At 39.3% G+C, this 16,077-nt stretch overlaps 1 protein-coding gene across 6 annotated transcripts in view; it reads right to left on the bottom strand.

Moving 5' to 3' along the window:
- The window catches only part of OSBPL6 (oxysterol binding protein like 6), a 121,938-nt gene extending 106,110 nt beyond the window's left edge, over nt 1-15,828 (bottom strand). For 2 of the 6 annotated variants that reach the window (XM_049712226.1, XM_049712230.1), the window contains exon 1: nt 15,580-15,826. The gene's annotated coding sequence lies outside the window, so the exon portion shown is untranslated. Of the gene's footprint in view, nt 1-14,946; nt 15,049-15,579 lie in introns of all 6 variants that reach the window. The other 4 variants (XM_049712221.1, XM_049712222.1, XM_004267368.4 and 1 more) reach the window with 4 other exon arrangements.
- Between the last annotated feature and the right edge of the window lie 249 nt (nt 15,829-16,077).

The raw sequence follows: 16,077 nt of genomic DNA, 5'->3' as shown, positions 1-16,077 counted from the left end.
GGCTTAAGAACAAAAGCATTTATTTCTCACAGATCTGAAGGCTGGGAAGTCCAGGATCATGGCACTGGAAGATTTGCTGTCTGGTAAGGACCCACTTCCTAGTTCATGGATGGCTGTCTTCTCACTGTGTCCTCAGATGGCAGAAGGAGGAAAGGGATCTCTGTGGGGTCTCTTTTATAAGGGCGCTAATTCCCTTCATGACTTAATCACTCTCAAAGGCCCCAACTCCTAATACCATCACCTTAGGGGTTAGGATTTCAACATGAATTTTAGGGAGGACACAAACATCCAGACTAGAGCGGTGGTGATGGCTACAGAACAATGCGAATGCATTTAATGCCACTGAAATGCACACTTAAAAATGGTTAAAATGGTAAATATTATGTATATTTTACAATAAAAAATCTTCTTGTGTCATCAATTATAATGACTTTCATACTATGCAGGCATTAATTATATTATTCTGTGCTCAGGTTTCATCTTTATAAATTTTTTCCTAACCTATTAGAGAAAATTGCTGTTTCAACCTGTATTACGTCTATACTTATGCACACATATTGAACATACACAGCACTGAGTTTATCTATAGTGATCCTGTATGATCTTTGAGGGTGGGGACTATGTCACATTCAACATTACAGTCTAATGTCATGGGCCACAAAAACCACTCAGATTGTTTACTGGGCTTATCATTTTATAGTTAAGACTTAAGGCCTCCATTCTATACATTAAGTACAGTTGACTGTGTGTACAGTCTGCCTGTAGATAACCATCATCATGTCAGTTATTTGATTTTATTATATCTGCACAAAGATAATCCAAAATAACCCAAGTGATGTGCAGATTGGAGTTCCCTATCTGTTCAGTAGTCAACTAGAGAGAAAGACTGTACAAAGCTCAACATTCCCAAGAGAAAACCTCCTGGTTGTCCTAAAAAAGGACCCATCAGGCTGCTAATGGTGCTCTAGAAGCCTGGAGCATTATTATTAGGTCCTATTCTCCCAGGTGCTGAGTTGTACATTAGGAATAGGAATAGAGGCAGCAGTGTAATTCTTTCAAAACACTGCTGATAAACTTAATTGATATTTATAAGACATTCCATCAAAAAACAACAGAATACACTTTCTTCTCAAGTGCTCATAGAACATTCTCCAGGATAGATCATATCTTGCGTCACAAATCAAGCCTTGGTAAATTTAAGAAAATTGAAATCGTATCAAGTATCTTTTCTGACCACAACGCTATGAGACTAGATATGAATTACACAAAAAACACTGTAAAAAATACAAACGCATGGAGGCTAAACAATACGCCACTAAATAATCAATAGATCACTGAAGAAATCCAAAAGGAAATAAAAAAATACCTAGAAAGAAATTACAATGAAAACACGATGGCTCAAAACCTATGGGATACAACAAAAGCAGTTCTAAGAGGGAAGTTTATAGCAATATAATCCTACCCCAAGAAAAATCTCAAATAAACAACCTAACCTTATACCTAAATCAATGAGAGAAAGAACAACAACAAAAAAAAAACCAGAGTTAGCAGAAGGAAAGAAATCATAAAGATCAGAGCAGAAATAAATGAAATAGAAACAAAGAAAACAATAGCAAAGATCAATAAAACTAAAAGCTGGTTCTTTGAGAAGATAAACAAAATTGATAAACCATTAGCCAGACTCATCAAGAAAAAAAGGGAGAAGACTCAAATCAACAGAATTAGAAATGAAAAGGAGAAGTTACAACAGACACCGCAGAAATACAAAGCATCCTAAGAGACTACTAAAAGCAACTCTATGCCAATAAAATGGACAACCTGGAAGAAATGGACAAATTCTCAGAAAGGTATAACCTTCCAAGAATGAACCAGGAAGAAATAGAAAATATGAACAGACCAATCACAAGTAATGAAATTGAAACTGTGATTAAAAATCTCCCAACAAACAAAAGTCCAGGACTAGATGGCTTCACAGGTGAATTCTATCTAACATTTAGAGAAGAGCTAACATCCATCCTTCTCAAACTCTTCCAAAAAATTGCAGAGGAAGGAACACTCGCAAACTCATTCTATGAGGCCACCATCACCCTGATAGCAAAACAAGACAAAGACAGTACAAAAAAAGAAAATTACAGATCAATATCACTGATGAATACAGATGCAAAAATCCGCAACAAAATACTAGCAAACAGAATCCAACAACACATTAAGAGGATCATACACCATGATCAAGTGGGATTTATCCCAGGGATGCAAGGATTCTTCAATATATACAAATCAATCAATGTGATACACCATATTAACAAATTGAAGAATAAAAACCATATGATCATTTCAATAGATGCAGAAAAAGCATTTGACAAAATTCAACACCAATTTATGCTAAAAACTCTTCAAAAAGTGGGCAAAGAGGGAACCTACCTCAACATAATAAAGGCCGTATACGACAAACCCACAGCAAACATAATTCTCAATCGTGAAAAACTGAAAGCATTTCCTCTAAGATCAGGAACAAGACAAGGATGTCCACTCTCACCACTATTATTCAACAGAGTTTTGGAAGTCCTGGTGGCGGCAATCAGAGAAGAAAAAGAAAAAAAAAGGAATAGAAATTGGAAAAGAAGAAGTAAAGCCGTCACTGTTTGCAGATGACATGATACCACACATAGAGAATCCTAAAGATGCCACCAGAAAACTACTAGAGCTAATCAATGAATTTGGTAAAGTAGCAGGATACAAAATTAATGCACAGAAATCTCTTGCATTCCTATATACTAATGATGAAAAATCTGAAAGAGAACTTAAGGAAACACTTAATTTCCATTTACCATTGCAACAAAAAGAATAAAGTACCTAGGAATAAACCTACCTAGGGAGACAAAAGACCTGTATGCAGAAAACTATAAGACACTGATGAAAGAAATTAAAGATGATACAAACAGATGGAGAGATATATCATGTTCTTGGATTGGAAGAATCAATATTGTGAAAATGACTATACCACCCAAGCAATCTACAGATTCAATGCAATCCCTATCAAATTACCAATAGCATTTTTTACAGAACTAGAACAAAAAATCTTAAAATTTATATGGAGACACAAAAGACCCCAAATAGCCAAAGCAGCCCGGAGGGAAAAAAACAGAGCTGGAGGGCTTCCCTGGTGGCGCAGTGGTTGAGAGTCTGCCTGCCGATGCAGGGGACATGGGTTCGTGCCCCAGTCTGGGAAGATCCCACATGCCGTGGAGCGGCTAGGCCCGTGAGCCGTGGCCACCGAGCCTGCGCGTCCAGAGCCTGTGCTCCGCTAAGGGAGAGGCTACAACAGTGAGAGGCCCGTGTACCACACACACACACACAAAAAAAAAACAGAGCTGGAGGAATCAGACTCCCTGACTTCAGACTATACTACCAAGCTACAGTACTCAAGACAATATGGTACTGGGACAAAAACAGAAATATAGATCAATGGAACAGGAGAGAAAGCCCAGCGATAAACCCACACACCTATAGTCAACTAACCTATGACAAAGGAGGCAAGGATATACAACAGAGAAAAGACAGCCTCTTCCATAAGTGGTGCTGCGAAAACTGGACAGCTATATGTTAAAGAATGAAATTAGAACACTCCCTTAACACCACACACAAAAATAAACTCAAAATGGATTAGAGACCTAAATGTAAGACTGGACACGATAAAACTCTTAGAGGAAAACATAGGAAGAACACTCTTTGACATAAATCACAGAAAGATCTTTTTAGATCCACCTCCTAGAGTAATGGAAATAAAAACAAAAACAAACAAATGGGACCTAATGAAACTTAAAAGCTTTTGCAAAGCAAAGGAAACTACACACAAGACAAAAAGATAACCCTCAGAATGGGAGAAAATTTGCAAATGAATCATCGGACAAAGGATTAATCTCCAAAATATATAAACGGTTCATGCAGCTCAATATTAAAGAAACAAACAACTCAATCCAAAAATGGGCAGAAGACCTAAACAGACATTTTTCCAAAGAAGACATACAGATGGTCAAGAAGCACATGAAAAGCTGCTCAACATCACTAATTATTAGAGAAATGCAAATCAAAACTACAATGAGGTATCACCTCACACCAGTTAGAATGGGCATCATCAGAAAATCTACAAACAACAAATGCTGGAGAGGGTGTGGAGAAAAGGGAACCCTCTTGCACTGTTGGTGGGAATGTAAATTGATACAGTCACTATGGATAACAGTATGGAGGTTCCTTAAAAACCTAAAAATAGAATTACCATACGACCCAGCAATCCCATTACTGGGAATACACCCAGAAAAACCATAATTCAAAAAGACACATGCACCCCAATATTCAATGCAGTGCTATTTACAATAGCCAGGTCATGGAAGCAACCTAAATGCACATCGACAGACGAATGAATGGATAAAGAAGATGTGGTACATATACACAATGGAATAATACTCAGCCATAAAAAGCAACAAAACTGGGTCATTTGTAGAGACGTGGATGGATCTAGAGTCTGTCATACAGAGTGAAGTAAGTCAGAAAGAGAAAACCAAATATCATATATTAACGCATATATGTGGAACCTAGAAAAATGGTACAGATGAACTGGTTTGCAGGGCAGAAACAGACACAGATGTAGAGAACAAACGTTGGACACTAAGGGGGGAAAGTGGCGGCAGGGTGGAGGTGGGGGTGTGATGAATTGGAGGATTGGGATTGGCATGTATATACTGATGTGTATAAAATTGATGACTAATAAGAACCTGCTGTATAAAAAAATAAATAAAATTTTAAAATTAAAAAAAAATACTTGAGATACTGATATAAAGTGAAGGAATAGGAGTCCTGATGGTTTGAGGTCCAGATAATGTCAAACTCATGCTACATTATAATTAACAAAGAAATGGATGACGAAAGGCCTGACCTCGAGCATTCCTTTTTTATCAGATCATGCAATCTCTTATCTCAGGGTCTTTTCTTCCTCTGCACAGAGAAGATACTTTTGTGCCCAACCTACCTCATGGGATTTTATGAGAATCAAGAAAGAATTACTTTAAAATACACACACACATCTTGGAGTAAAGCTGGCAGATTGAATACAGGATCTATTTCACTCCAAAATGCCACTGAAAACAACAGTGACTTTATTTTTTCTTTAAGTAAAACCCCACAAGAGTGGTGAGGACGGGGGACAGTAGCAACAGAATTTGGGGACTGGAAAACAGATAAAAGTGGAAAAATGGTATCTGGGTCATTAGTGAATCTAGTCAAAAAGACGATGAGTGGAAGCTTAAGAAATATAAAGGAAGGTCTAAAATGTCACTTGATATTGAATTGTGATGAAGAAAAGCTACTGTCCCCCAAATTCCAAGCTTGGGAAATGCCAGCACTGTGTACTACAGAGGTTTTGAAAGGTGGGATTAGGAACAACGTGTCACCTGGAAACTTATTCCAAATGCAAAGTCATTTTTTTTTTAATTGAAGTACAGCTGATTTACAATATTGTGTTAGTTTCAGGTGTACGGCATAGTGATTCAGTAGTTTTGCAGACTGTATTCCATTATAGGTTATTACAATATAATGGATATAATTCTCTGTTCTATGCAGTAAATCCTTGTTGCTTATCTGTTTTATATATAGTAGTTTGTATCAGTTAATCCCATACCTCTTATTTGTTCCTCTCCCTCTTCCCTCTCCCCTCTGGTAACCCAAGTTTACTTTCCATATCTGTGAGTCTGCTTCTGTTTTGTATATACATTCATTTGTATTATTTTTTAGATGTCACATAGAAGTGATATCATACAGTATTTGTCTTTCCGTATGACATTTCACTAAGCATAATATTCTCTAGGTCTATCCATGTTGCTGCAAATGGCAACATTTCTTTTTTTTTATGGCTGAGTACTACTCCAGTGTGTGTGTGTGTGTATTTTATATATATATGTATTAAATATACACACACCACATCTTCTTAATCCAGTTTTCTGTTGATGGGCATCTGGGTTGCTTCTATGTCTTGGCTATTATAAACAGTGCTGCTATGAACACTGGGGTACATGCTTTGAATTAGTGGGGTTTTTTTCCCCAGATATATACCTAGGAGTAGAATTTCCAAATGCAAATTTTTGAGCTCATCCATACCAGCAAATCAAACACTCTAAGGCCCAACACTCTGTGTTTTAACAAGCCTGTTAACGATGTAGCAGGTGTCGATGATTGCCAAAGGGGCCCTGCTCTTCACAGGGAATAATTACCATACATAGTATTAGACACAGATTCACTCCCAAGTAATAGGCCTAAAGCCTCAAAAATAAAAGGATTTTTAAGACTTTTCCTGAGAAACTAAAACAATAGTAAGAAGAATTTCAAGTGATAACTAAAGCATTTATCTTTTAACGTTTATAGAAATGAACTTTATATTACAAAATTATTTCTAAAAACTTCAGAAAGCTCATGGAAAACTTTTACTAAAAAAACAGTACCTCCATTTATGAATTTAAAAAAATAAAGCAGAAAGCTCTACCATGAACCAACAGGACTTTGTTGTCTACTAATCCTTGGGATTGCAAAATTTCTTGGATCCCAGATTCAGAAACAGAAGGAGATAACCCAGTCACTGCTTTTGTCTAGACCAGAAGTCAGCACACTTTTTACATAAGGGGCCTGGCAGAAACCTTTCTAGGCTTTGTGAGCCATACCATCTCACTGCAGCTACTCAACACTACCGTTCTATAGTAGTTTCCCCTTATCCGTGGTTTTGATTTCCAAGGTTTCAGTTACCCACATCAACCGTGGTCTGAAAAATATTAAATGGAAAATTCCAGAAATAAACAATTCATACATCTTAAATTGCATGCCATTCTGAGTACCGTGACGAAATTTTCTGCCGTCCTGCTGCGTCCTGCCCAGGTCGTGAATCATGTCTTTGTCCAGCATATCTCACCCGTTAGTCACGTAATAGTAGTCTGGGTTATCAGATCATCTGCTGCAATATCACAGTGCTTGTGTTCAAGTAACCCTTACTTTACTTAATAATGGCCCCAAAACACAAGAGTAGTGATGCTGGCAATTCAGATCTGTGAAAGAGAAGCCATAAAGTCCCCTTACTTTACTTAATAATGGCCCCAAAACACAAGAGTAGTGATGCTGGCAATTCAGATCTGTGAAAGAGAAGCCATAAAGTCTTTCCTTTAAGTGAAAAGGTGAAAGTTCTCAACTCAATAAGGAAAGAAAAAATCATATCCTGAGGTTGGTAAGATCTACAATAAGAATGAATCTATCTGTGCAATTGTAAAGAAGGAAAAAGAAATTTTGCTATCACTCCTCAAACTGCAAGTTAGGGCCACAGTGCATAGTAAGTGCTTACTTAAGATGGAAAAGGCATTAAATTTGTCTGAATAAGATATTTTGAGAGAAAGACCCCATTCACAGAACTTTTATTACAGTATATTGTTATAACTGTTCTATTTTATTATTAGTTATTGTTAATCTCTTACTGTGCCTAGTTTATAAGTTAAACTTTATCATAGGTATGTATGTATAGGAAAAACACAGCATATAGTGGGTTCGGTCCTATCTGCAGTTTCAGGCATCCACTGAGAGTCTTGGAACATATCCCCCACGGATAAAGGGGAACTACTGTAGTGGAAAAGGAGCCATAGACAATATGCACATGAATAAGCATAGCTATGTTCCAATAAAACTTTATTTACAAAGCAAGACTGCAAGCTTGTAGTCTATCATTTGCTGACTCCTAAACTAGATAATGAAAGATTAGGAAGCATTCTTGGAACCAGATACTGGAGAGTACTTTCAAAGATTATAGATTACCGAAGAGCTTCCCATGGCAGGTCTGTTAATCTATGCTACAGTTGGCAAAGCATTTACAAAGGAGATTCTGAATTTACTGGCTCCTTGCCAACTTCAGGTTTCTCTGTTTCTTCTAATGTGTGAAAGAAGGTACTTTATGCTTAGAAATACATGAATTGAAAAATACTAATAAAACAAAGGGTAGAGAAGATTGTTCTGATCAGAGAAAACTTTTATTTATGATGCCAGTTTCATTAAAAGCCACATGTGAAAAAGATTTGCTAATTTCCACTTGAAGGATAACATCCTAAGTAGTCCAAGAATATTTTAAGAAAATGAATAAACTTTTTTAACAAAAGGAAAAATGTAAACTAACTCTATTTGTAAGGTTTTTTAAGTTTATAAAATTTAAGAAGATGAAAAGAAGCACGAAAGGGGGCAAAATTTATTTAGTCCAAAAATGAGTGATGAGACAAAAGTCTATATAAGAGCATCCAAGTAACGAATTCTCAACACCCACCATTCTCCCTGCAGACCCCTCCTACGTAGTCTGGATTCCTCATCTTTGCCACACTGTATTTGATTTAGTATAAATTTTGGTATTTCTTCGCCAGTTTTTCCTTTTAAATGTTTTATTCTAGAATAATTTTAGATTTTTAGAGAAGTTACAAATCTACTACAGAGAGTTCCCGTATACCCCTCACCCAGAACTTCCTTCAGTTTCTAGAAGCTGACAAAACAAGAGATTTTAAACTTAAAGTTCAACAATTTATAATGCCAGTTGAAAAAAAAATTAGATATTTGAAAATAAATTCAAATGCCAAACATGTATTTATTGTTTATGTTTTTTGGGTTTTTTTTTGCGGTACGCAGGCCTTTCACTGTTGTGGCCTCTCCCATTGCGGAGCACAGGCTCCGGACGCGCAGGCTCAGCGGCCATGGCTCATGGTCCTAGCCACTCCACAGCATGTGGGATCTTCCCAGACCGGGGCACGAGCCCGTGTACCCTGCATCGGCAGGCGGACTCTCAACCACTGCGCCACCAGGGAAGCCCAATTGTTTAAATAAACTGTACAGTACTTTCAAATTTAGTTTTCTAAACACGAAAATTCAGTCAGCAAACCACCCTTCAGTTCTCAGCTTCTGTCGCCTCAAAATAGGCACATGCCCTGCCACTTTTCTGCACAATATTCTTTTCATTTCCTTCACAGCACTTATTTCACTCAATAGTTACATTATTTGTTTATTGGCTTATTGTCTATCCCTAGAGACATCATCTGTTTCCTGCTCTCCTTGTTATGATCTCTGCACCCAGAATAGTGCCTGGTACACACTGAGTAGAGACATTCAATACACTTTGCTGGATGAATCAATGAGCAAACACCTTAGATATGACAGGGGTGATATAAGGCACATGATAAAAGACATCTATTTAAACTGTCATTGTTTCTGAAATTTCAAACATTTAACACCAGCCATACACAGTTGAAGTTTTGGGGAACCTATGTGTTAGTCTACCATCTTTGTAATCACTTCTTACTGAGACAAAGTCTAGAATTGTTACTCCTAATAAACCCTTGCACTCTGAAAGCCAAATCTTTCAAAGTAGATCTGTATTGTTCATTTATTGCACTCAGTACTTCCTGGCATTATTCATTTGATGTGAAAAGTCAACAAAGAAACATTTTTTTTTAAATAAAATTTTTTTTTTTTTTTGGCTGCACTGGGTCTTCATTGCTGCACACGGGCTTTCTCTAGTTGTGGCAACAGGGGACTACCCTTCGTTGCGGTGTGTGGGCTTCTCTTTGCGGTGCCTTCTCTTGTTGTGGAGCACAGGCTCTAGGTGCACGGGCTTCAGTAGTTGTGGCAAGTGGGCTCAGTAGTTGTGACTCACAGGCTTTAGAGCACAGGATCAGTAGTTGTGGCGCACGGGCTTAGTTGCTCTGTGGCATGTGGGATCTTCCCAGACCAGGGCTCGAACCCATGTCCCCTGCATTGGCAGGCAGATTCTTAACCACTGCATTACCAGAGAAGTCCAAAGAAACATTTAAATCACCCTTAAAGTTAGACTAATTAAAGTCTAATTAATCATCTTTCTGTACCTAAAAATATATTTGGAAAAGACAAAAATACTGGATTCCAACCTTATGGAGGCTTGGAAATGAGACATTTTGAGAAGACAGGTGAAAAGCTTAAAAGACTAAAGCGGGAGAGATGCAGCTCTCCTTCTTCCCTCCCACTGCCTACCCCTCAGCTTCAAGTTCAAGGAATCACCTGGTTGTAGGAAAAAGAAAGGAAGGATAGAAGGAAGGAAGGAAGGAAGGAAGGAAGGGAGGGAGGGAGGGAGGGAGGGAGGGAGGAAGGGACAGACGGACGGAGGGAAAAGTACCTATTCCTATATTCTCTATGAACACTTACATTTTTCCCAAGGTCAAATATTACAAAATATATCCAAAAATCAAAGCACTTGATCCCTTGACTCACCAAGGGAAAAGAAATCATTCCAAGGTAAGCATCCATAAAATATCCATCTATCAGATAAAAAGAAGCAAGAAGGACAAAACCGTTGGGGCACTTTCAGGCTCTGTGTTTCATTTAGAACATTTATCTTTCTTCTATTTCTGGACCTGCACTGTGATGAAGGGTGGACACTAATAAATGCATTCAGTGCAGCACAAATTGATCCACCATCCAAACAGTACAATAATCCCACTGTCACTTCTGGAACATCTCCTGCTTATGATGTAATGAATTGCAAATAACTCAAATTATTTGGTGAACTAAAGATTTAATAGAAATATATCAACACTAAATACTAAAAATGGAGGTGAGGGAAATTCATTTTTGACCACATACATAAAATTTGAAAGACCAAAAATAATGATAGTAATAAACGGTAAATAAAACTCTACATTTTTTCTCTATATAAAAATAGAACAATTAGTAGTAGTAATGCTGAGATTATTCATTTGAAGAGAAACGAGCTACAAATATAAAATCAAATAATAGTAAAACTCCATAAAGTTAACTTTGAAAATTCAATGTGAACTCATAATTTTTTATTTTAAATATATAATTATTTCCAACTCTGTTCCCTGAAAAAGTCTGGAAACACTGATGACCGATAAGAATGAGCACCCATGGGCTTCCCTGGTGGCGCAGTGGTTGGGAGTCCGCCTGCCGATGCAGGGGACGCGGGTTCGTGCCGCGGTCCGGGAGGATTCCGCGTGCTGCGGAGCGGCTGGGCCCGTGAGCCATGGCCGCTGAGCCTGCGCGTCCGGAGCCTGTGCTCCGCGGCGGGAGGGGCCACAGCAGTGAGAAGCCTGCGTATCGCAAAAAAAAAAAAAAAAAAAAAAAAGAATGAGCACCCTTAATGCCCAGACTGTGGCTTCTAAATTCCATTTTCTACTAAAAGGAACTGGAGCTCCTTGTAATAACTGATTCTTAGACTGGACTGTGAAATGAACAAGAGGAGCTTAAAGTATCCTGTTGAACTAAAAAGCAGTGTCAAAAAAACTAATGGGACATGGATGCTTCTGGGATGTTCTGTATCTTGATCTGAGTGCTGATTATATGGGAATGTTCAGTTTGTGAAAATTCATTGTGATTCACTTCTGATAGGTTCTCTTTTCTGTATGTATATACAGGAACCAATCTCAAGGGGCTCCCAAGGAACAAAGGTTTTATTTGAGCATCCAGAAAAAAAAGTCACTGCAACTAATCAAATCATAAAGATCTTTAAAATCCATGAATTTACAATGATCCTCAAGAAATAAAGGAACTGTCCCCCTAAAAGAACAAAGAAATATATTTGATCACCTTTTGAAGAAAGAGGTTAAGTAAAATGGTCTCAGCACTGCCAATTCTCATTGGATATTCTCTCCGTTTCTACTACTGAGGGAGAAGTCTCATGATCTTCATAAGAGGTAAAAGGGAGCAAATGTCAGCTTTCATGCCATGCCAGGGTTGAATACTCTTTCTCTTCTTCCAGTTTTTGCCAATGTCATATTTGCTGACTGGCTAGCTGATTTACTGGGTTTACCTTTTTCACCACATTTCAACCCGTTTTATATGTCAATAATGGCCCTCATTGGTTTCATTTTTTCAGTCCTAGGTGTCCTTTCCTCAGGAAGTTAAGGGAAGTGGAATGTGGAGCCAATAACAGGAATGCCAAGGAAAAAAGAGATAAAGGGCTTCCTGGAAGCATTTCTGAGTATACATGCATACACACTAATTCCTATGACAAAACAGGAATGAAAATAAACACATTTCCTTAAGGAAATGAGGTGCCAATCACCTGCTTTTTCCTTTTCAGAAGAGTTTAATTTCTTTCTCATACAGTCAAGTCACAACTCCTCGAATGTGTGGAGACAAATTTCTAGTTACTTCATTTCCATGAACGTAAACCTGATAGTCAAAGAGACTCAGGTACGTTTCATCTTTTTTTTTTTTTTGGTTCGCGGGCCTCTCACTGTTGTGGCCTCTCCCGTTGCGGAGCACAGGCTCCAGACGCGCAGGCTCAGCGGCCATGGCTTACAGGCCCAGCTGCTCCGCGGCATGTGGGATCTTCCCAGACGGGGGCACGAACCCCCGCGTCCCCTGCATCGGAAGGCGGACTCTCAACCACTGCGCCACCAGGGAAAACCTGTATATTTCACCTTTACGTGTGGTCAAGTATCAAGAGATCCTAGGCAATACTGACCTAAGAGATCCCATGAGACAGAGCAAAAGTAATGCAGCCAGAGGACAGTAAACTACCAGAAGTCAACATCCAGTCCTGTTGGGCTTCTTTCTTGTTTGCTTCAACATTAAAAATGAATATCCTGAGGCCTAAAATCTGCTTGAGTAACAGGCACTATCCGTTTGAAAAATGGGTTGTTGGGATAAGAACCACTGTTTTGGGATCAAGTCAGCTTCTCCCTATTTGTAAACTATGATCAAATAATTAATGGCTGAGTTTAGCTGATGTAGACAGAGAAGTGCTATGCCCATAGGGCCCTATGATTTAAAATGCTTCCATGGTTAAGGCTCTTTATTATTATTATTTTTTTTTTGTGTGTGTGTGTGTGTGGTACGCGGGCCTCTCACTGTTGTGGCCTCTCCCGTTGCGGAGCACAGGCTCCGGACGCACAGGCTCAGCGGCCATGGCTCACGGGCCCAGCTGCTCTGCAGCATGTGGGATCTTCCCGGACCAGGGCACGAACCCGTGTCCCCTGCATCGGCAGGCGGACTCTCAACCACTGCGCCACCAGGGAAGCCCAAGGCTCTTTATTATTATATAAAAGTTTGGTTCAATATCAAATTAAAAGGAACATTACTGCAAGTAGTTCAGTCCCCAACAATATATAGTAATCAAAGATGGGGCAAGAGAAGTGTTTTTTTTGTTTTTTTTGCTGTACGCGGGCCTCTCACTGTTGTGGCCTCTCCCCTCTCCCGTTGTGGAGCACAGGCTCCAGACGCGCAGGCTCAGCGGCCATGGCTCACGGGCCCAGCCGCTCTGGGGCATGTGGGATCTTCCCGGACCGGGGCACGAACCCACATCCCCTGCATCGGCAGGCGGACCCCCAACCACTGTGCCACCAGGGAAGCCGGAAAGAGAAGTTTTGTGATTAACTACAACCCACTGTGCTTGAAGGTATATCTGATTCTGATGGTGAGATTTCTCAGTGTCAAAAGTTCTGCGCATGTAGCACACAGCTCACTGAATCACTCTGGTGTCCAGAATGAATAAGGGGATAAAAGATGGACTCTAAATGCCTATAGGTGTCATTCAAAAAGAAGCCAACCCAATGAATCACTTTACCTCCCTGGGACCAAAACAGTCAGATCAGGCAATGGAACCCTTAGGTTGTGACATATGAAACTCTGAGATGACGACCTCAGGTCTGGAAAAAATGATTCAGACCGTATCACTCCGCCAATCAGATTTCCAAACTAAGAACCATGGGCCACCTGGTTTTGGAAAAGTTTTCCTTCTTCGTAGGCAAGCCTGGCAGGTGTTAGTTTAACCTCAGAAAGCCACCATTCTCACAGTGCACACATTTTATATAAAATAATAAAATGCCAAAAGAGAATAAAGACTAAGAGAGTGTTATGTGTAAACTACAGGGGACTGACTTCATGTAAGGAGAGACAAAATTGATGCTTAAAGCATGAATCTTGGCCTCAAAAGCCTACAGATGCCAGGTAGGTAACACAAATCTGTATAGCTGGCTGGGTTAAAGACTTAGGGAATGGTAACGACTAGCAAACTTCAGGTCTTGAAATAGTAACAAGACCAGATTTTTAACCTTCCAAGAGAAGCCAGGTATCTGTTTTGCTGGGGTTTTTTTTTCTTTTTTTTATGTGAAGTTTCCTTTTTGAGATGTTGGCAATTAACTCAATATTAAAAAAGAAAACTTTTACATATTAAAAAAATTATAGTCTAAAATCTGGCCTGTAGGCCACCAGTCTGCAAGCTGTGCTTTAAAATTTAACTTTAAGGGACTTCCCTGGTGGTCCAGTGGTAAAGAAATTTGCCTTCTAATGCAGGGGACGCAGGTTCGATCCCTGGTCGGGGAACTAAGATCCCACATGCTGCGGGGCAACTAAGCCTGCGCGCCACAACTACTGAGCTCACGCGCCTCAACGAGAGAGCCTGCGTGCCACAAACTACAGAGCCCACACACCCTGGAGCCCATGCGCCCAACTACAGAAGAGAAAACCCACACGCCACAACTAGAGAGAAGCCCAGGAGCTGCAACGAAAGATCCCACATGCTGCAACGAGGATCCCGCATGCCACAGTTAAGACCCGATGCAGCCAAAAAATTAAATAAATAAATAAAATTTAACTTTAAATAATGCAGTAATAAGCAGAAATCTTCTGACATAACAGTGATTACACTAAATTAGTAAGCCATGGTTTCTGTCCTACCAAGAGGGAGCAGTCCATGCAAGGAAAAGGTCGAAGTGGTATCAGAACACCTGTGAGTATTTTGCAAATTACAGATGTCTGAACTATCACCACCACCACCACCACTGCTGCCCTTCTGCTCCAGAGAAAATAAGGGTTTGAGTAGAGGACACACGTTGCAAAAGATCCCCAAGAGCTCTGATGGCACATCCTCCCACTCTGGGGGTCACTGACCTCAGAAGGTAGAAAGCTTCGTATAACTGGGAGGGATGTGTCCAAACGGTGAAGACCAAACCCACTGGGCCTAAGATGTCAAACAGCATATCTGAAGTGGTTCTGAAAATAATAACTTCAAATATCAAAGATGACAAGGACCCCAAAGTGAGCACTGCTGTTATCATATTTATTTCAGCCTCATGTGTAAAAATATCACAATCAATCGTCTACCTGTTTACTATGAAAGACTATAAAAACTGTATGCATTTTAGGAGTGTGTGTGTCATGCATATATAATGAAAGCGAGGATAACCTTTCAGCCATTTTCAGGCGCAGGTTTATTATTGCAGAAGGGAAGGGGAGCACTTTATTTTCACATGATGCCAAACTGTAGACAGAAAAACGTTCAATATTTCGGCTTTTTTTTTTTTTTTTTTACTTCCTATCCTTAAAAAAAATATTGCAGAACTTTTTATTAAGATGGCTAAACATAACCAGAATCACCAAGTCTTATTTTTCCATCTGATATATACATAAAAAATAGAAACATGTTCCTGTGATTTGGTAATATCTCAGTAATCTTTTGCTATCATTAAGCATTGCCTAATCTAACTCTGCTTTTGATTTTAAACTTGCATTCTCCTAACTCACCTTGTAATTGGGAGTCAAAGCCTTCCAGGTCAGCTTTAAGCTAAAAGCTGTTGGAAGCAGTTTATCCTCAAGTGCCTGTAGCTTTTTTCCTGGGAACTTGGTCTGTCTACTGAGCCTGCTGGGGTTATCTGGTAAGTTATAAGAGTGGCTCCTTGATTTCCTTCTCTTGATCTTTTGCAGGAAGGCACAGAGGCTGAAAAAGAGAGATTACAGTTGTATAGATACATCTCCATAGACCTTTCACGAGCATCTGTGGCTGACAGAAAATTCCTTCCACTTTATCTTCTGAGGAGAAAGTTCATAAGGGATGGCCCCCCTACTTTCTACCTCCTTTGCTCAATCTACGTAATCTCAAAGACAACCACTGAGCTCCTCAGCAATCAGTAGCATGTATCATTTACATCTTACCCAGAGCTGCGAGTAAGAAAACTCTCAATTTATAAAGCAAATATTTTCTAAAAGGAGACGAGGTATATTTTTCAGAAACATGTTTAAACC

Source organism: Orcinus orca, chromosome 7, assembly GCF_937001465.1.
Source record: "Orcinus orca chromosome 7, mOrcOrc1.1, whole genome shotgun sequence".
Lineage (NCBI taxonomy): Eukaryota > Metazoa > Chordata > Mammalia > Artiodactyla > Delphinidae > Orcinus > Orcinus orca.
Note: the sequence above shows the minus strand (reverse complement) of the source record. Positions and strands in the feature narration are given on the sequence as shown.